This window comes from Ursus arctos, chromosome X, assembly GCF_023065955.2.
Source record: "Ursus arctos isolate Adak ecotype North America chromosome X, UrsArc2.0, whole genome shotgun sequence".
In the NCBI taxonomy this organism is placed as follows: Eukaryota; Metazoa; Chordata; class Mammalia; order Carnivora; family Ursidae; genus Ursus; species Ursus arctos.
Genome location: NC_079873.1, coordinates 3,776,314 through 3,797,862, shown reverse-complemented (window position 1 = coordinate 3,797,862; position 21,549 = coordinate 3,776,314). Strand labels below are relative to the sequence as shown.

The 21,549-nt window shown below is 46.1% G+C and overlaps 1 protein-coding gene across 3 annotated transcripts in view; it reads left to right on the top strand.

Moving 5' to 3' along the window:
* LOC113240804 (neuroligin-4, X-linked) overlaps window positions 1-21,549 on the top strand; it is a 327,232-nt gene that overhangs the window by 27,377 nt on the left and 278,306 nt on the right. The window contains exon 1 of one of the 3 annotated variants that reach the window (XM_057309938.1): window positions 142-513. The exons of 1 other annotated variant lie outside the window; for it this stretch is intronic. The gene's annotated coding sequence lies outside the window, so the exon portion shown is untranslated. Of the gene's footprint in view, window positions 1-141; window positions 514-1,257; window positions 1,409-21,549 lie in introns of those variants that run through there. One more of the 3 variants, XM_057309948.1, reaches the window with a different exon arrangement.

The following is a 21,549-nucleotide window of genomic DNA, read 5'->3' as shown; positions in this document are numbered from 1 at the left end:
ATCTCTGTTACAGCTGGTTTGCAGTGGGATTAGCTGCTCTTTGCATTCGCTCGTAGCTGTGGATGTGGTTTCTGTAGTGATGGGACCCAGTGCGGAGATCTATTGGCTGCTGGCTTTGTAAATTTCATTCAGTTTGGTCCAATAGCAGACGGGGATCAGGGAGACATCAGGAGCTCTCTCTTCAATCTCCCCTTTTCCTTGCAGACCCGTCTCTGTCTCTCAGCACAGAGCTCTTATTCAGACCTCGCTCTGCCTTTCCTGCTCCGACTGGGTTGCTCTTTCTTCCTGACTCTGACTCTTTAGGGCCGAAACCACGAATTTCCTCCAAACGGCCGCGTCGGTGGTCCCCACATTCCTTTGGAGGAGCAGATCCTAGTTGGGAATTCGAGAAAGCAGAGGCTCGTGGACGAAACACAGCCTTCCTGAATCCTACCCTGAGCCAGGCTTCCCTAGAAAAATCTGGATGTGTTAAAAAGAGCAGTTAACAGCCAATGCAGCTTTTCCACAACTAAGGTAGGTGCCGTTTTAAGATGTGTCTGTGGGTTATTGATTTATTTTTAAAGCCTTTTAGAGGTTTGGACTTGTGTGTGCTCCCCAGCAAAACCCTCCCCAAAGGCGCCCGAGCTTCACTTCATCTGGCATTTTTCTTTCATTTTATTTTGGAAATTCGGACAAGACTTTCTCCCATCTGCCGCTCCATTTCTTAGGTGTGGGTGGGAGTGTGGACATATATGTGTGGTTTCATGCACAGCTCCACAGAAACATTTCATTTTTTTCCCCTTTTGACTTAAAAAAAAAAATCGGGACCACCGTGGTTTGGAAGCATTTTGCTGCAATCAGCTATTTGAACGGCTCTGGGGCCGTGTGTGATGTGTTTACAAAGTAGCACTGTCTTACATACAAATAAACAGAAGAGTGTGGCGGGGAGAGGAGGAAAAAATTTTATCTGCAGTACAGAGAGACCAGGAGCAAAGCGCCAGTTCTCTGCAAACCGGGACTGGAGATGAAGACCTGACTACTTCTGGAGACTGTGAGCAACCACGGGCTTTTTGGCTTTTTTTTTTTTCTTTTTTCTTTTCTTTTTTTTTTTCCCCCCCTCCTTCTTCTTTAAGGAAACTGTCAGCTACCACCTCCTGGGGTGCTTTTTTTGGGTTAACCAGAGAGAAAAAAGGAAAACAGGCTTGGCTGGGGTTGCATTAAGCGATTTTTTTTTCCTCCATCCTCTGCCGGCCTCGTAGATGACGGCTGATGTGATGCACGAAATAACGCACGTGATTGATTAGGACCTGGCTGGGCTTTGCTGGGGAGCGACCCGGGCGCGCCGGAGACCCCGGGTGGAGACCAAATGACGGTAGCTTCGAGCTGTTTCTGCAAAGCTGGGGAGCGGGCTCCATGCCCCTCTTTTCCCGTGCGTGTGGGTAGGGGGGAGGCAAGCGGCGGAAAGGGGGGGGGGTGGTGTTTTGCTGCTTCGGGAGCCTTTGGGTCTGGCCTGGACCTTTCCGGGGACACGCAGCTGGCTGCCGAGCACCATCCCCTCGCTGCCGGCTTGTCTGCAGGACCACAAAAGTTGGTAGCTGCGGGGACAGGCGCCGGGCGCCCCAGCCCAGGTCTCAGGGGGATGCAGACCCCAAGTCGCTGCCCATAGAGAACCCGGTTTCCGGGAGCAGAGCCCGCGGGACGCACGGCCGGCCGGTACCCTGGTCTGTGGTGGGGGGGGGGGGGACTCGATTCCGATATGTGGACCACCCCTATGGCCTCAGGCAACCTAGCAGAAACCCCCATCCCAAAGCTCTCCGCCGTCCCGCGCTGCAAATTCCCTCCTGCCCCCCCCCACCCCCCCGCTTTCGCGGCCGATTTCTCCCACCCCCACCCCCAATCCCGCGCGGCTCGGCCTGGCCCCCCTCCCACTCCAGTGGGCAGAGCTGATCGCCAAGATCCGGCCCCCGGCTGCCCCAGTCGGAGGCGGGGGCACAATGGGGAGTGGGCGAGGGGCTGTGAGACCCCGCAGCCAGCCCTTGAACTTGAGTCCCGCCCCCTCCCCCAGGCCGCGGCGGCGCCCCTTAGCCTGCGCCCGCACCCGCGTGGCCGGACCTGCGGACGTGCGGGCGGGGGTGCAGGGTGGGGGGGAGTGTTGCTCGGCTGCAGACCCTGCGAGGTCATAGGGGGCTGGCGGTAGTGGGCGCAGGGGCCGAGCTCCCCGCCCGCGCGGCCGACCCCTCGGCTGTCCCCTCCCCCGCCCGCTCTCCCGGACGCCCGCCGCCTCCCCGGGCGCACTCGCCTGTCTGCCTGCCGGACGCCCCCCGTCTCCCTGCCCGCGCCCCCCACCCTTCCCCGGCTCCCTCGGCTCGGGGACGGCGCGCAGGCTCGGAGTCCTGGCGCGGGTCTCCCGGGCCGGCGCCGGGGTCTGCGCGCCCGGATCGGGGCCCCGTGCAGCAAGCAGCCCTGGGCCCGGAGCACCATTCCGGCGCCTGCTGGCCGGCAGACACAGCGCCCTTTCTTCCCGGGGCGGGGGCGGGGGCGCTCGGAAACCCCTCACCCCCGGGCCCGCGGGACCACCTGGGAGCGCGCGTCCCGCTCGGAGGCCGAGGGGCGCGGGGAGGACGTCCTCTGCATCCCTCCCGCCCCTGGCCCGGCGGCTTGCTCCCTTTCATTTTTTTTTTTATTTTTTGGCTGCGGGTTGTCTTTTCTCCGACTCCTTCTCCTGAACCGACCGGCAGGTGTGGGCCTCTATTTATTTTCGGAGCCACGGGGCTGCTCTTTCGGGGCAGGCGGGGGAAGGGGCGCAGGACGCAGCGTTGGCTGGGGGCTCCGGGGGTGGCTGGGGGGCCAGCCCCCGCGCTGTGTCCCGGCTGCAGCTCGGGCCAGGCGCCGGGTGAGCGCGGAATGCATTCACCCGAGCGCGCCGGCGAGTCTGGGGCGAGCGAGCACCGCGAATCCCAATCTGTGTTTTGGACCCAACTTAAGAAATTTGGGGTGAGGGCTGCTGGGTGGGGGGTTATTGAACCTAGCAGGTGCTGTTCTTGCGAGCAGAATCCACAAGGTGGTAGTATGGATTCTTCTTTTCATTTGATTTTTTTTTCCTCCTATTTGGTCAGTTGGGGGGGGATCGGTTTTATGTACTCATATCCTATGCTTTTTGAAGGGATCTACCGCTGGCAGGGCTTCTTCCACATCAAGGGCGCGTTGCATTAACCGTCTTCTAGGGAGAGGTGGGGCGAGCGAGGTCCCTGCCCAGAGTCAGCACTTAGCATGATTTGAGGGACGCAGAGAATCGGGGGGAAAAAAAAAAAAAAGAAAAAGAAAGAAAAAAGAAAAAAAGGACAAAAAGGGGAAAAAAAGAGGAAAAGGCAAGAAAAAGTTTAGGGAGACCTAGTTATCCTGATGCAGAATTTCCAGGCTGTGTGGGCGTTCCGCAGGCAACACGCAAGGGCCCAGCAGAAGAGCGTCGTTGGTAGGTACCTTCTTCAGCCAGAAATGACATGACCAGCAGAGAGAAAGATGTGACTTTCCATCAGAACAAAGCAACATCAGCCGCGAACAGAGAGCTCCATGGCTGGAAGGGAGATGCTTACCGGTTTCCTAGAGGGTGGCAGAGCGCAGGGAAACGAGCACCGGGCGCAGAAATCTGCACTTTTGTGGGGGCGGTGGGGAGGTGGGGCGGAGAGTGGAGAAGTATTTGGTGCCTTGAGTTGTCTGTGGAAAGAGGTTGACAGCAATCGTGAAAATCTCGGGATAGATTTGCGTGTGTGGATGGAGCACAAGAGAGACGGTTAATGGCACATAGTTTCATCCATCCCTTATTTCCACCAAAAAAAAAAAAAATCTGGATTTTTGTATTTGTATTTGTCCCCATGTTGAAAACTTAAGAATTTCACGGATAGCTCTGCAACAATATATGTTTTTTTCAGATTAGACTTCGAGAATTGTGTTATCCAAGGAAATGCAATATATATATGTATTGTATATATAAAGGGCTTATATGCATGGCAAAAATTTGTAGATAGGGCAGTTTTCAAGAGTATCATCCTTGACGTGTAAGAAAATGATCAGGACCAGTTGTAGCAAGTGGAAAATTACTTCATCAGTTTTAAATAACTGAATTCAAAGGAGAGGATTGTTCTTTGGGAAACCAGAATGGTTTGGAGCAGGAATTGAATGATAATTGTATTTTCATAATAATAGCTGTGCTTTGATGCTGTCTTTAAGGTGTTTTGACATATTTTTCTTGGGTAAAGGAATTGTTGCTTTCCTTTGTATTTTTTTTTTCCCTTAAACAAATAATGCTGAATGTACGTTTGGCCTTAAATCCAGCCGTCCAGCTAATTTTTACCCAAATGTAAGAATAGAAAAGATATTCGATACATAACTGATTGCCACAGGAGGGGCATAGGACAGGTACAAAGCTGTTACTAAATTTGCAAGTGAATGAACTTGAGGATTGTCGAAAGTTCTTTTTTTTTTTTTTTTTGGCGTGGAATGTGTAGACTAATGATAAGTATACGGGGGGGGGGGTTCTCTTTATTTCTGAACTTGGCCTTTTCATTTGGTTTTCTTTGTAGTAATTTGTGGAAAGCTTCTGGTCTTTTGCACAAAGAAAGCGTGCTTACTGACTAAGCGTGTTACGTTGCTTTCAGAATGTGCAAGGGTCTTTTTCAGAACTCTTTAGAATATAGTCGCTCTTATAACCCAGACCACAAAAAAAAAAAAAAAAAGCTTGGAGATGGTTTTCACAAAAGTAAACATTCAAGTGCGTGGGATCCGGCCTCTGTTTAAGATTCTCTCATTTTAATTGGCGCTCCATATTTTCAACATCGAGTCTGTGGGTGAGGCTGGTCAGTAATGCAACTTGTTGATGGGATTTCTTTTATTCAAATGAAGTTTCAAGATAAACATGTCTTAAGTTGATAAACCCTCACTCTGCAGATAGGCTCCTCTGGTTAAAATATACTTAAATTCCGAACAGGGGGAGAGCTGATTTCAATTATTCTGATTTCAAGGGAAGGAACACTTTTTTTTTTTTTTTTTTTGGTATATAAATCGGTCTGTGTTCTTTCTATAATGTTTTCTGCCTTAACAATACATGTTATATTCCCAAATGAGAAAAATAGGCTCAAGGGTTAGTTTAAATCAGTTACTCAATTTTTTTTTTCTGGATAGTGTATCCTTTGAAGAGAGACCTCATGTTCTACTTAATTATGTTAAATAATAATAATAATGATGTGAAGACAGACTGTGCCTTCTGTGTCCTAACAGCTGATTTCTTAAACTTGTCAGCTACCAGTTTCCCATCCCATAGACAGCGTTCGCCTGGTCAGGGGGAGAAAGTGAGACTCTCCGAGGTGAAGGCCAAATCTCTGTAGGCAATTAGGTCGTCTCTTGTGCGCTCATTCATGGGCCATTCGCTCCATGAATATTTTCCAGTTTTGTCATTTTTCTCTAAACAACCTACATGGGGCCTTTCAAAGCCTCCACTGTTCTTTGCTTCGTGAATGGCAGGATGGGAAACCCTCCTTTTTCTTGGGGAGGACAGAGGAGCAGAAATGAGCAGGGGGTAGAAATTAAGTGGGGCCGCCTAGAAGTTTGCCATTTTGCTGTTGATGGCCTTTCCACAAACATGTATGTGCAGCTTTTCTCTCTGCCGCGGTTATAGCTGAACAAAGATGACTAAAAGGCTCATAAAATCACAGCAGGGGAAGGTTGGTAGCAGGGCCTCATCAGTCCAGCTAGCTTTCCCTTCCAACTCCAGACGTTGAGTGTTGAGGTCACCTGTTGCAGGTGTGTGCGTACCTGAGCTCTACCTGCCTGCGCAAATTGCCCAGTTTCCAAAATGATCCTCTCACCTCACCCAAACCCCCTCCCTCCCTCCCAGAAGTGGTACCTGAAAGAAAACAAACCAAACCCCAAGGAACATAAACTATGCAGTAAAATGAGGTTCTATTGAACTGATGCCAGGGAGGAAAAAGAGTAATCTTTGTATAATTTAGGGAGGAAACGAGGAAGCAGAAAGCCTGAAACCTCATTGGAATAAATCTCCAGGAGACAGGTCTTTATTCAGGGTAGTGTTAATGAAATGGCATGTGCTTTCACAGCTGTTTGGAAATGTGTGGAAAGAATCCAGACTTTTGTTTGGGTGGCTTTATTTAAAATGTATATTCTATAAATAGGGATTTGCTCCAGTAACTGAGTGCTATTTTGGGATTACAATGGGACCTTCTTGGTTCTGCCTGTTAACGTTGCTGAGCGTTCTGGTCTCAAGAGGCTAATTCCTCATGGGATGATGAGACCATGGATCTTGAAGTTATCATTCCAGGTGCATTTTTAAATTTTATTTTATTGGGGTAAGAACATGGAAGCTGAGATCTGCCCTCTTAGCAAACTTTTCCACGCACAACACAGTATGGCTACGGCTTGATACAGGGTTGTGCCCATCTCTAGAATTTACTCATCTGGATTAGCTGAAAGGTTATGCCCATGGAGTCCTGATGCCCATTTCTCGCTTTACCCAACCCCTGACAACCACCTTTCCAGTCCATGAGTCTTGGAATTTGACTGTTACATACATGCAGGCATCAGTCAGCTCCTCCTCTAGGCTCCATTTCCTTTTTTTGTGTCTGGTTGGTTGTGCTTTTTTCCCCCCCAGGAGGCGCAAAGGATGCATATTTTGCAAAGTGTACTTCTTTAAAGGGTGAACTTTGCCTGCTCTCTGCGGACAATAAAAAAAAACGACTTGCTTCGTTTGAAGTTGCATTTCTTGGTCAGGTTTTGGGTCCTTTAAAAGGGAACCAGGGTTAATGACCCTGAGCAGCACTGATTGGAAACAACACTGTAGGCCGATGCTCATTTTCGCAAAGTGTGGCCAAGGTCTCGTGCTCTGTTCCCGTCGCTCTCCTGGGACTTGCTCTCGGTGTCATTTTCCTTGTTTCGTGTTTCAGCATCCCCAAGGCTTGGTTCAGAGCTGGGACAGGGAGGTGTGTTGCGTTACTTGGATGGTCTGCACGGTTGGACGGTTGTTGCTCTGAGAAACGACGGGGTGGGGTGTGGAGACCAGAACCCCCCGAGATCACGTGCCTTCAGTGTTTGCAAATGCTTCCTGTTTCGGGATAGCTGTGAATGCACTAGGGGGCAAAATATAAAAATAAACACATTTTTTAAACAAATGCTTCATCGTGACCTGCTTTTCCAAGTCAGTCAGATGTGCCCTTGCGCTCTAAAGGCATGTGGTAATAGTTGAAACGTGTGTGTTTATACACACGCAGATGCCACATGCACAAGCATAAAACCAAGAGTTATTTCTTTTTTCTTTTTTCTTTTTTAAGATTTATTTATTTATTTGAGAGAGAGAGCACCCAGAGGCAGAGGGAGAGGGAGAAGCAGACTCCCCACTGAGCAGGGAGCCCGATGCGGGACTCGATCCCACAACCCTGGGATCATCACCTGAGCCAAAGGCAGACGCTTCACCGACCGAGCCACCCAGGCACCCTGCCAAGAGCTCTATCTTGCATAAAAAAAATTTTTCTTCAGCCAGGGCAACACGTTGCATCCACACAAAATATACTAGAAGGAAAGATGTGATTTTGCCCCGTTTTCCCCATTTTCCGTGCCTTCTCTTCATCATTTACCATTCGTAAGTCATTGAAATATTTGTCATGTGCATGACCTACAAAGCACTTGTGAGTACTCCTCGTTTGCGGGTGGGGGTGTTCACTCATCGTGGGGCCGGAATAAATGCAGCGTTACGTACTTAGGGGCAAGCATCCATGTTTCCATGAAGTTTTGTCTTCTCGTTGGAGTCCTGTTTTCTAACAAGCTCTCAGTCACCCACATTAATGGCTAAGTCGTCTTTATGATCCGTGCGCTGAGATACCACTCCTTCACGGACCTCGATCTCGTAGCTTCTTGCATGCTGGGATGGAGAAATGCATGATTTCTCCAAGGACCAAACTGGGCCCCCGTGTGGAAAGGCTAAGCCCATCCCCCTTTTATGTGCCTTGTAGGACACCCACGACTTTTTTCCCTTTGGTGCCACGGGGGCTGTGGCCCTTGAAACGTTGTGGCATTGTCTCAGCACGGAAGAGAAAGCCCGTGTCTACTTTAATAAACACCCAGAGGCTCACAATAGTCTCTTTAGGGTCCTGGGTCCCTCCCTTCCCGCAGAGCTCCCCTGCCTTTGCATTCCACACTGTTCATTCATGTGGCGCCTACCGGCAAAGCCCTGAGAAATCCCAGCAGACAGCCACAGCACAGGTGAACGCATGCAGGACGCTTGGCTCTCCCGGCTCGGCACTCCACCACCCTGCACCGGGTCTTTAGAAGTCGGATTCCACATTACAAGACTGCAGACACGCTTAGGTCCCCTTAGGTCCCCAGCACATCGATATGCTGACGTGTAGGCACAAGTGGCCTCAGGACACTTACGACTGCAACATAACTGTGAACTGTGTGGTTTTTTTAAAGATTTTATTCATTTATTTGAGAGAGAGAGTGAGAGAGAGCATGGCCTAGGGGAGAGGCAGAGGGAGAGGGAGAGGCAGACTCCCTGCTGAGCAGGGAGCCCGACCTGGGGCTCAATCCCAGAACCCTGAGATCATGATCTGAGCTGAATGAAGATGCTTCACTGACTCAACCCCAACTATGAGCTGTTTCTTGCATCAAATAATGTTATTGACAAAGCATATCTAGAAACCTTGCATCATTTAACTAGCCAAATTTCACTGAAATATGTATACAATTACTAGTATATAGGATTACATATATATACAGTCATAACTGTACTTATAAGTTATCCATTTATATAATTGTATTTCCATACAATTTATGTAATGGATGAAGAAAACCTCATCATCGAAACTTGGAATATTTCACAATTCATTGGAAAGCTTTTATATATCTTTTTTTTAGCTTTTAGAAATCTGGACGAACGATGAATGCATTTAGATATAAATAGATACGCAATTGTGTTTTATAGTTTATGTAAATATATAGCCTACAAATTGAATTCCTATATCAAAAATTACCATACATGGGTAGTACATTTGTAGATATAGGTAGATAGACACTCCTGCATTTTCCAGAAGAAAGTATTGCATATGGTGAGTAGATTTCCAGGCTGGTCCACAGTATCGGCATTTAATGGTCCACAGAAACTAGAATCTGAAGATCTATTACCCCACGTGTGGTGGCAAGCATATTGCGGCACTCACAGAAATGTAATTAATTGATAGTCCATGTGCTTTTGTGAACCATTTGGGACCTCTTCTGTCAGTGGGACCATGTGGCTAGCCATGTATCTTTCCTGCCTGGATAGATAGACAACTTCTGCTCCTCTCTGAAAAGACAGTGAATGCCTGAAAGTAATTGTGTGTCAACTATACTCCAAAAAAAAAAGAAAAAGAAAAGAAAAAGCATACCTTACAAAAAAGACCAAGACTATCTGCGGGTATGTGGAGGACAGCAGGAAAAAAGGCCATGGCAACTCAATGATGGGCATAAGCACGGGGGCGGTGGTGGCCACGGCACTCCATCAGTGCATCCCTCTGCCCACCGTGCGATGGCTCTGTTGACTTGGTCTCTCAGTGGCCATGTTTTCCCTGAAAAACCAATATGGTAGACTCAAATGGAGCTCCCTAGGGAACCCTGGCAGGAAAGAAATTGCATGACCAAGGTGCTTTTGTGTTTTTCTGGAAACTAACTTTGCTCTTCCCTTCTTTTCTTGAGCTGTTTGATTGAACACGTCCTATATGCCAGTTACAGGCTGGGGCGTAGGTTGAGTGCTGGTAGTAAAGAGATGAATCTGGAATATGCCAAAACTCTCAAAAACCCCTGGGTGTGAATGCTCGTAAGAACGTGTTTAAGCTCTTTGGTTCGTGAATGTATCACCCCGTCCCGTTTTGTGGTGTGCATTACCGGTTCTCCCCTTCTGTCTCTGCCCCCCTTGCTTCCTAGCTTTCTTCTGTTTCGGGAAGTGATGAGATCTCACTGGTCCTTAAGGGGCTGAAGGAATCATAAACTGGACTAGGTAAGATGCAGGGACCGAATCGTCAGGAAACGGTAGCACATCGTAACGGCAAAGAGTTTCCATGAGCATCTGAAAGAATTCTTCACATGCCATAAGCGTGCGGCTGGGTCTCCTTTTAAAAACTGCCAAACCCTTATTTGTAAAGCACTGATTATCATTTCGGCAAATCATGCGAACAAATACAGGCATAAAGGAGATGAGTTTGACTCCACCACGAAGGGCGCGTGCCTGAGACATTGTTGCTGGGGTGGTCGTGTGAACCTTCGTGGTGGAAATGTTCTCGTCGGTCCCACCCATTTCCTTATGGTCCTTACAAGAATTGACAGGCAGCAGTTAGCTGTCAGCACCCCCAAGGCGTGAGCAGCACCTTGAATCCTAACGTCCCCGAATCTCAGAGATTGAAAAATCACAGATAATCATCTCATACTCATTGCAGAAGCTCTTTTTTTCCGCCACGTGAGATCGTTTAGCTTCACGCACCAGCCGTGAAAACAGACCACGTCACTCGGACGGGCGCCCTGACGTTGCTTGTAGATGACATGGTCCCAGAAAAAGGTTTTTTTTGGTGGCGATTCTTTGAAAGATCATGCAAAAGTGATAGCAATTGATGGCAACAGCTCCGAAGCAGAGATTCTGTCTTGAGGAAGATCGCAGCTCCACGAATTTCGGAGAACCTCCCCTGTCACACCTTTCTCTTTTACCCTGAAGACAGGCACATCAAGGACTTGAGGAGTCTCACGCTAATGGATTCAGGGATGTGACAGATAATTTGAGATTCTTTGTAACGCGTGTTACCCAAATTACATAACTATCATCACAGAACTATGTTGGGAATCCTTCTATTATATTTTATTGATAGAGCAGAAAGAAGAGCTAAGAGAATCCAAGGTTCCTTGAGAGTGTTTGAATTGCCAGGGTAATCTGCAGTAATGAACTTGGTATTCTTTCCCCCTCATTATTTATTCCGTATCTGTTGAGGGCTAAGAAGTAGGGCTATAAAGAAGACCGTGTTGTTTATTATCCATATGACAATCCGTATGACAATGCCATTTTGCACCTCTTTCATAGAAATTTAAAAAAAAATTGTGTGGGGTGGATGGAAAAGTATCACATAAACCACAGTTTTAGGATTACGAACAAAGTACATTGATGTCAGAATCTCCCTCCTAGTGTGTGTGTGTGTATGTGTGTGTGTGTTTAATCTCTCATGTCCTATGTTCAGTGTTAAGGAAAATTATGATCTAATTCAATGTTGATAAATCTTTTTCAGATGGTTAAAGGCAAAATCACCAAGGCCATAGAGCTTAAATATTAGTGATCAGGTTCATTTTACAGTTTTCAGATAAGAGGGTAATACGGTTCTATTTTAGCTGCCTTCACAGGACAAAGTCCTAGAGTTGAGCAGATAGGTAAAGATGTTCCATACATGATGGGGAGGGGACCTGGAGCCTTGGGGAAAAGAAGGGTAGCAGGGTGAGGGGACACTGTGGTGACACTTGTGCCCCAGCCGTAAGCCAGCAGGCTGGATGTCTGCTCTGCAAAACCATCAAACTGCATATAGATGTTGTAAAGCCCACACGCACGTGCCGAGCTCATTTTGTGCGAGAACTGCAATCGTTACGATCACACCGCGGAGAATTAGAATCATTGAAAAGCAGACATTTGGAAAATTAAAAAAAAAAAAAAGCAAATACAAAAAAAATACCCCCCCTAAGGCCAACATCTTACTTCGGATTCGACTTTGTCTGTTTGTGCAGAGAGTTCAGGGTAAGCAGCCGAAATGCGTACCCCAGCAGGACGCAGGAGAAAAGAGTTTTCTCCGAGGAAAATGGTGAAGTAGACCCAGGAAGACAATTCAAGTTACACCAAAATTAAGTAGTAGTTAAGTGCACGGGGGCACCTGGGTGGCTCAGTCGGTTAAAACATCTGCCTCGGACTTGGGTCATGATCCCGGGGTCCTGGGATCGAGTCCTGCATGGGGCTCCCTGCTCAGCGGAGAGCCTGCTTCTCCTCCTCCCTCTCCTCCCTGCTCATGCTCTCTTGCTCTCAAGTAAACAAAAAAATGTTTAAAAAAGGAGTTAAATGTGCAGAGAACGATAGCACAGTGGTTCCCCTCATCCCTGGGTTTCAGTTACCTGTGGTCACTTACCACAGTCCCCTGCCGTGAGGACGCACGTGCATCTCCTGACCTAGCATCAGAAGCTCAGTACCCTCCCCCTTGGCCAGCTCACAACCCCTGCATTGCTCCCTTCACCTCCCCCTGCGGGCACCGTATCATCTCCCCTCATCACGCCAGGGAGGGTGAGTACAGGACGAGAAGACGTTTTGAGACAGAAACCACATTCCCGTCACTTCTATTAGAATGTATGATTATACTTGTGTTGGATTATGAGTTACTGTTACTCTCTTATGGGGCCCAATTTATAAATTAGAGACTTTATCATAGGTATGCACGTATGGTATACGCAGGTTTCGGTACTACCCGCCGTTTCAGGCATCCATGGGGAGGTCCTGAATCCTATCCCGCACAGATGGGGGGACCCCTGTATAAATTAGGGGTTCTAGAACGGCAGGGCAGAAAGTGGGAGAAACCCGAATTTGTCATAGCATAAAACAAGCCATGTGAAAGGAGTGCTAGGTGGGTGAACTGTAGACCATGCAAAAACATGCAACAAATTTATCACAAAACAACAAAACTGGGGGCACCTGGGTGGCTCAGTTTAGCATCCGACGTTTGGTTTTGGCTCAGGTCGTGATCCCAGAGTCGTGAGATCGAGCCCTGCATTGGGCTCTGCACTCGGCATGGAGTCTGCTTGAGATTCTCTCTCCCTCTCCCTCCCCGCTCGCCCTCTGTCTCAAATAAATAAATATAATCTTTAAAAAAAACAACAACAACCCCCCCCACACAGAAAAACCCAATAAAACTGGAAGATAGTCATGATTTGTAACATGGGGAAAACACCATCTCAACAAAAGACTTTGGACCATCTAGGTTCATAGTAGAAATCAAAAGGAAGCATATTAGGAGGGTAAAAGCGTTCACACATTTCTTCACTTAAACCTTTGCGCAAAGGTGTTTTATGATGACTCAGTCTGCCATGACCGTTTCACAGATCACGTCCACCAGTTTACGCGATAATTATATTGATTGAAAATCTTCTTCAGTGAATGACAAGAATGAGATAGTATAATGTACCAAATTTACGTTACATTACATAAATAACCATGTGTATTAGTTTCACAACAGAATGTCTCTGGATGTTTAATCCGGTCACATCCAAATTAACAAGAAATTATTTAGTTTTAGGTTTTTTTTTCTGTATTTATTTATTTGAGGGGGTGAGGGGCAGAGGCAGAGGGAGAAGCACACTCCCCGATGAGCAGGCTGGATCTTGTGACCCTGAGATAATGACCTGAACCGAAATCAAAGAGTTGGATGCTTAGGGGCGCCTGGGTGGCACAGCGGTTAAGCGTCTGCCTTCGGCTCAGGGCGTGATCCCGGCGTTACGGGATCGAGCCCCACATCAGGCTCTTCCGCTATGAGCCTGCTTCTTCCTCTCCCACTCCCCCTGCTTGTGTTCCCTCTCTCGCTGGCTGTCTCTATCTCTGTAGAATAAAAAAAAAAAAAAAAAAAAATCTTTAAAAAAAAAAAAAAGTCGGATGCTTAACCAACTGAGCCACCCCGGCACCCAGAAATTGTTTAGTTCTATGAGTGCCTAAGATATGTACTGATATTTTATATATATATATAAATATATAACATATTTTATGTTGGTTTTATATATATAAAATATATAACATGCATGCATATTTTATACATATAAAACCCACGTGTATACTGATATTTTTTATCTACCTATATACAAATATATAACATTTTATGTTGCTTTTATATATATAAAATGTATATAACATACATGCATGTTTTATACATATAAAAACCAAGTGTATACTGATATTTTATATATATATTCACACATAAATATATAACATTTTACGTTGGTTTTATACATATATGTAAAATATATATAACATGCATGCATATTTTATACATATAAAACCCACATGTATACTGATATTTTATATATTTATATATCTTATTTATAAATTTTTTATAAATATTTTATATTTTAATTTTTATATTTATTTTTATATTTTTATTTATTTTATATATTTATATAAATATTTATATAATTTTTCTATTTATATACTTTTTTATTTTTTATTTATATAATTTTTATTTATATAATTTATATAATATTTATATATTATATATTAAATAATATATAAATATTTATAAAATATCAGCATACATATGTAAATACATAACTGTACATTAGTATATATAATTTATATGTATCTATATAAGTTATATAAATTATGTAAATATTCATATATATTTACATAGGTATACATAATTTACTTTTTATTGGGAAACCTGTCTTTTTGAAGATTTTTTGTATATGTGCTGCTGAAGCAAGCAGTTTCTGAACACTTTTGAAAATATTTTATTTATTTATTTGAGAGAGGGCGGGAGAGAGCATGAGCTGGGGGAGAGGCAGAGGGAGACGGAGAAGCAGGCTCCCCTCTGAGCAGGGAGCCCAAGAATGGGACTCGATCCCAGGACCCTCGGATCATGACCTGAGTCGAAAACAGACACGTCACCGACTAAGCTCCCCCAGGCATCCCCTGAAGATTTGTAAAAGTCCAAAAGTACCCCGCGTTCTGTAATACCATACCAGAATCAGTAAAAATTCAAGTGTATTAGTTACACTGACAAACTTGGATGGTTGCAGTTCTATTGCTAAATCTTTCCAAGATCTCGGTTTACCTCTTCTCTCTTGTAAACGTAACTTAAGGATGAGGCAACGATTAGGGGAAGCAGGTTGCAATGCTGTCTTTAACTATATACCATACCTCCCCCGCCCCGCCCCCAAATATGCCCTTTCCTTTGGAGAAACCACAGCCCAGCCTGCAAATCCAGAGCATCTCTGGGGCCTCAGGGCATTCCTGCAGCGAGCGCGGGGCGCAGGGGCGTTTTGTGTCACCTAGCCGGGCATCCCTGGCTCTTCCGGGTGTGGGAACACCTGTCGGTGGCCACGCCATGGTCATTGCTTCTCTTCCCACTTGCCAGTTGTCAGCCTCCCCCCTGAGGAAGGACCCAGTAAACCCCATGTGTTCCTAATGGTGTTGGCAGCTGCTGTGGTGGGGGAGGGAGGCGGCTCCTTCCGGGGCTCCCTCCTCCTGGGATCCTCACCTGAGCAGCTCACAATGGGAGGCAGCTGCTTCCCCTCCTTCCTCCTCCCTCCTCCTCTGCTCTGATAGCCTTCCCAGCCTGCTTCACGGGACAAGCCCTCCTCTCTTCAAGTTAAGAACAGCGTTCACGTAGATACTATGTAAGTTTTGTGGCTATTTTAATTTTATGTATTATTATCATTTTGGTATGGACTGCAGGGTGCAATGATTCTAGAAAAGTATATGCTTTTTTTTTTTAACATTTTATTTTTTGGGGTCAGAAAGAGAAAGAACGAGCACAAGCAGGGGCAGAGGGAGAAGGAGAAGCAGGCTCCCCGCTGAGCAGGGAGCCCTTTGCGGGGCTCAATCCCAGGACCCTGGGATCAGGACCTGAGCCAAAGGCAGCCCCTTAAGCAACGGAGCCACCCAGGCACCCCTAGAAAAGTATACGTTTTTATCCACTGTCAGTTGGGGGAATACAAAAATCCTCTTCAACGACGATTTAATTGCCTTTATCACCTACAACGTAGTTTGTTGGGATGGTCATGATAATATTGGGCAATAATTTAGAATCGCAGGTTGTTAGGACTTCAAAGAAACCGAGCAAACATTTGTATTCCTTCATTTACGTGGAAAGAAACTGAGTCTCGCGCAGCTTCCGTGATTTATCCCAGATGGCACACAGCTGGTCAGTACTTTTAATTATTTTATTTTAGTTAAACATTTTTATTTATTTGAGAGGGAGCATGAGCAGAGGGGAGGGGCAGAGGGAGAAGCACATTCCCCGCAGAGCAGGGAGCCCCAGGAGGCAGAGGCGGGCTCCATCCCAGGTGCCTGAGGTCATGACCTGAGTCAAAGGCAGGCGCTCCACCCACCAAGCCACCCAGGTGCCCCGGTCAGTACTTTCAAAACACTGTTTCCAAACCAAAGGTGAAATGCTTGAAATTTCAGGGTCTGATATATCTCAGTTTGCCACACCATCCTCTGCACTGGTGGAACAATGCACACGATGTCAGTTTCGAAACCTACTTTTCTTTACAGAAATTGAACAAGGTAAAGGATTCTGCTAGAACGTGCCAGGGGAGGTCTTCGGCTGGGGGGAGGGAGGGGAGGCAGGGCGTTCAGTCACAGGGCTGGTCTGCGCCGGTCCTGTCTTTGCGTGCCACGCGTTGATTCCCCAATCTGGGGGTGACTGGGCGAAACCTGTTTTTTCGTTTTTAATTGGTGTATGATTCACATACGATGTTCCGTTACTTTCAGGTGTACGATATTGATTCGAAATGCCATATATTGCTCAGTGCCCCCAGTGAAAAGTGTAGTGACCTATGCCACGTTATTTCATGATCGACTCTATGCCCGTGCGGTCCTTTTCATCTCCGTGACTTATTTTTATAACCGGGAGATGGTCCCTGTGAATCCCCTTTATCTGTGTTGTTCATTCCCACCCCCACTGCCCTGCGTTTCCTCTGGAGACCACCAGTCCTTTGCCTTGGAGCCTTTTTTTTTTTTTGTAGGGAATTATGCTAAGTGAAGTAAGTCAAACAGAGAAAGACAAATACCATATGATTTCGTTTGTATGTGAAATCACAACAAAACCCGAAAACAGATGAACAGACAAAAGACAGAGTCTTCAATGTGCTGAAATCTGTATGTTTATGACGATTCGTCCGTATCAGAGGGGAAGCCAAAGTCAGCGTAAGAGTGGCTGACTTACCTCGAGCAATCACCCTCTATCTTGTGTCAACAAAGTGCACTCTGACCCTCCCATTTTTGGATAATGGTCTGTTGCCGTGCACACCTGAGGAACCTGGAGGTTTATAGGGTCCCAGCTTTTATGGAGACGCTTTTTGTGTCCCTGAGAATTAATTAATTCTTTGACACACAGCTGGCCTGCACAGTCACCCGCCCTTTATCCTTTGCACTCTGACCTAAGATCGCAAGCCTGGAGCTGTGGAGAGAGCTCTGTCTTTCTGGTTCCTCTGTTCTCTCGATTTCCCCCACAATGCCTTAAGGCAAAAGCACTTGAAACGGATCCTTTCTTATTTCGGTGAGAGGCATTTTAAAACTTGAACTTTGTTGTTGTTGCTTTCATTCGTCCGGCTTTGATTCCCGGGGATTAAAACCAGGAGCTGATTATCCCACTGCGTGGAAAATATCACCGTTAGGAAGCTCGCAGACCCGCCTCCCTGGGTCGCAACGCGAATCCTTTGATTCTTACACATTGATTGATTGTACAGAATATAACCCCCTCTTTTTTTTTTCCTTTAGCACAATTTGCAATACTGTTTTCGTTTTTAGAAGTAACCTTTAAAGGAGTTCTAGATTTACGAAACACAGTGGAAAGAGTACAGAGTGGGTGTTTATCTGCACCCAGTTATCAGAATGCGGTCTCATGGGACATCGGTCCCAATTAAGGAGCCCACGCCAGCACATTACTATTAACCAGACCCCAGACCGTACTGCGATTTCACCTGTTTTTGCCGAATGCTCCCTCTCTATTCCGGGATCCCCTCCAGGGAACTGGGCTGCATATGCTGTCCGCTTCCCTTATTTCTCCTGGACTCTGGGGCCATTTTGTTTTTCTTGCCTTTTCATCATGGTGCAGTGTGAGTGTGGAATGCACCCCCGGTCGAGTCTGTCTGATGTTGGACAGCATTGTGTGTTTTGCGTTACGGGGGAGGTCGCACAAAGGTCAGTGGTCTTTATCCCCATCACCTGGCTGAGGTAGGCGTCCTTGCCAGGTTTCTCCACTGTGAAGTCTCCTGACCCCTCACCCTTCCATCCTCTGTGCTTTGGAAGCAAGTCACATCAAGTACATGCAAGGTGGGGAGCACGGAGAATTCAGCTGCATGCCTTGGAGGGTGCAGTATGGACCTCAGGGACTTAGAATTCTTCTCTGAGGAGTATTTGCTGCATCCGTCCTCCCATTGATTTCTGTCTTCCGTCATCCATTTACATCAGTGTGGACACGTGCATATGTAGTTCATTCTTCCAGTAGTACTTGGAAGTATCATCTAATACTTTGTTACTGGTTTTCTTTTTGTTCAGTCTCTTGTTTTGCTGCCATGGTTTGAACCCCATAGAAGCTTTGCATTGCCTTTTGATAACCCCCAAATGCAAAGACTCTTCGTGAAAGAGCGTCTTGTGAAGAAATCACATCGGGGTTTGGTGTAGAAGGAGGGTGGTGTTCCTGGAAGCTGTGGGGCACCCCCTGTGCCCTTGACATTTTACTCAGAGTCTCGCTTGTGTTGGTCTGCTCTGCCCACTGCCTGCTGGCCCCGGGGTGTTCAGCTTGCAGAAACGCTGCCTTCCTGCAGAAAACCTCAGTGGACCAGCCACGAGCACAATATCTTTGGCAGCTTCCTTGTTTTGGTTTGCAACCTTCCCATGCAGGAAACAGACCTTGAGAGTGGCGTGGGTGCCGTTCCTTCCCACAACCCACGCTAGCATTTTTTCGACAGGTATGCAGTTGGAGGTTTTCATGGCTAACCGGAGACTTCCAGGGGTGAGCCACAGAGGTTGCATTTTGTCCTGTTAGCTGCCTGGCCACCTGCTTCTGTTGGCCACGATCGATACTTTAAAAAATAACCTCATTCTTGGGGCGCCTGGGTGGCACAACGGTTAAGCGTCTGCCTTCGGCTCAGGGCGTGATCCCGGCGTTATGGGATCGAGCCCCACATCAGGCTCCTCTGCTATGAGCCTGCTTCTTCCTCTCCCACTCCCCCTGCTTGTGTTCCCTCTCTCGCTGGCTCTCTCTCTCTCTGTCAAATAAATAAAATCTTTAAAAAAAAAAAAATAACCTCATTCTCGTAACCCATGGTGTGGGTTTTGATATAAAAGTTTAATGTGCACATGGGTGATGGTCACGTCCGTCCGTCCCAAGAAGCATTCTTGTTGCAGTTCTGGGAACTGGGTCCATTTTATGAATAAGACATAAGCCCATCGCAGCCTATCAAGGAGCTTTTTTTCCCTTAACATTTTATGTACAAGCAGAGGGAGCGGCAGGCAGAGGGAGAGGGAGAAGCTGACTCCCTGCTGAGCAGGGAACCCCACATAGGGCTCGATCCCAGGACCCTAGGATCATGATCTGAGCCAAAGGCAGACACTTCACAGACTGAGCCCACCCAGGAGGAGTTTTTTAAAGACAGGGTGTTTTTTCTTATAGGGAAGGAATGAGACGTATTATAGGAGACAGAAGTTTTGAAAAAAAATGTAACAGTTATCATTCCAGAGTCCATGGTTAAACAAACTATTTGTATCATTTCTGTGGGTAACTTTCTGAATCTTTTAAACATAGATGAGAGTTATTTATCCATATAGTTATCATCGGTGTCTCTATATGTGTATAAATATATGTCTGCGTTCGTCAGGACTCAGATTCCATGTACATAGGATATCTTGAGTCACGATGATATATGATATGTCTATGATATCATGTTACCATGTTGATATCATGTTTGTAACTCTATCTACATCATATAGTTCCCAACCGTACTACCGAAATTGTGTCCACATCTCTATTTCTGTATGTATCCACATCTCTCCTTACACTGTATCTACCTGTATCTACACCATTTTGAACTTTCCACTTCCCACACTATGGTACCAAAAGCCACTTTTGGATTATGATGAATCTTCTTAGGCATTATTTTTCATGACTCATTCTTGCAGAAGGTTACAACTTAACTGACTTCATCATCATCGTCATTATTATTTTTTACCTTAAGGGTATTTACTTAGTTTTGCTCCTATAACTTATTTTCAAATCCTTCTACGTACATTCTTCATCACAGGGGCCTGATGTATTTTGTTGGGTGTCATTCTGTCTCATGTTTTGATTCGTTAACTTTGATTTGTACCCTTAAAAAATACCAAAAAACTTTTCCATGTGCTTGAGATCTGACTGGATGTTTTACTATTGAGAATTTCAAGTACTTGCAAAAAAAGGAAAGAAAATGGAATAATGAATCCCATGTACCCATCAGTCAGCTTGAAAAATGAGGCTTCCGTCGTCTAGTCTTTCCTATTCAACCTCACCTACTTCCCCTGTTCTCATTATGGCAGCGTGGAATCCATCTAAACGTATGTCAGTGTATTGCTCTAAAATGTAAGAACTTTTTTTTTTTTTTTACATAGCCATTGTATGTTTACCACACCTAAAACCATAATCACCAACTTCCAAGCCATAAAAGTAAAAACTGGTTTTTAAAAATATCTTGCTAACTCACATAGGGCTACACATGACAATAGGCTGACTTGTCTTTGAATTTCTTTTCATCCCTCTGTGCCCCTCCCACCTCGACTCCATCCTTTACTCCTCATTGCAGAGTCTCATTGAAGAAATGGCTCTTTCTACATAACCTACAGGAAATAGGTTATAGCATCAGCAAAATGTAGCACTCGAGTTATTTTTAGAGGAACACGAGTGTTCTCCATAATCTTCAGTCTCAGGTTATTGACTCCTTAGCGGGGGGTGAGCCCGCGTGGCCTGAGGCAATGCTCCCCCACCCCGGGACAACATGAATATAGCCAGGTATGTGTGTATGTGGGGGGGGGGTGGGCTCCCTGCGTCTGCTGACAGGAGGCAATGACAAAGACAATTGAAGGTAGACTGTTCCGTCATTCCACACACACACACTTGCAATTTTTCCCCTTTGCCAACTCATAGTCAACCAAATTATGTCATTTTGGTAGAAGCTCACGTGGTACATTTTATTGGCAAAGAGAAGGACCCCAGAATAGCGACCTATTGTATTACAATTATAGTTGGCCATTCTTCCGCCGCTCATGTGTATTTCTGCAGGTAATTTTCTGAATCTTGATGTAAGTGTGCCCCATTTTTACTTTTTTTTCTCATTTCATCGGGCAGTAATTGCCACCCATCACCGTACACATTTCAGGCGTATGGCGTGGTGGTCCGATGGGCGTCCGTTGTGGAATGACGGTCACTGTATCACACTGACTGCAAAAGCTGTAGTTCCTGTCTATCTTGTCATACAGCTACAGTTCAAAGAAAAAGAAAAAAATGTTCTCCTTGTGAGGAGGACTCTTAGGCTCTATTTTCCTAACTTTTCTACCTGTCACGCCACTCAGCTATGATGTTAACGTGGTCATTGTGTTGTCCCTTAGCGTATCCTTGAGAGTTTGTGTTCTTTGACCAAGTTCCTCCAATTCTCCCTCTCCCCAGTGCCCTGCCTCTTGTGACCACAAGTCTGATCTCTTCTTCTATGAGTTTGGGCTGTTTTGTGCTGTTTTAGATCCCACATCAACGTGAGGTCTTGCATTATCTGTCTTTCCCT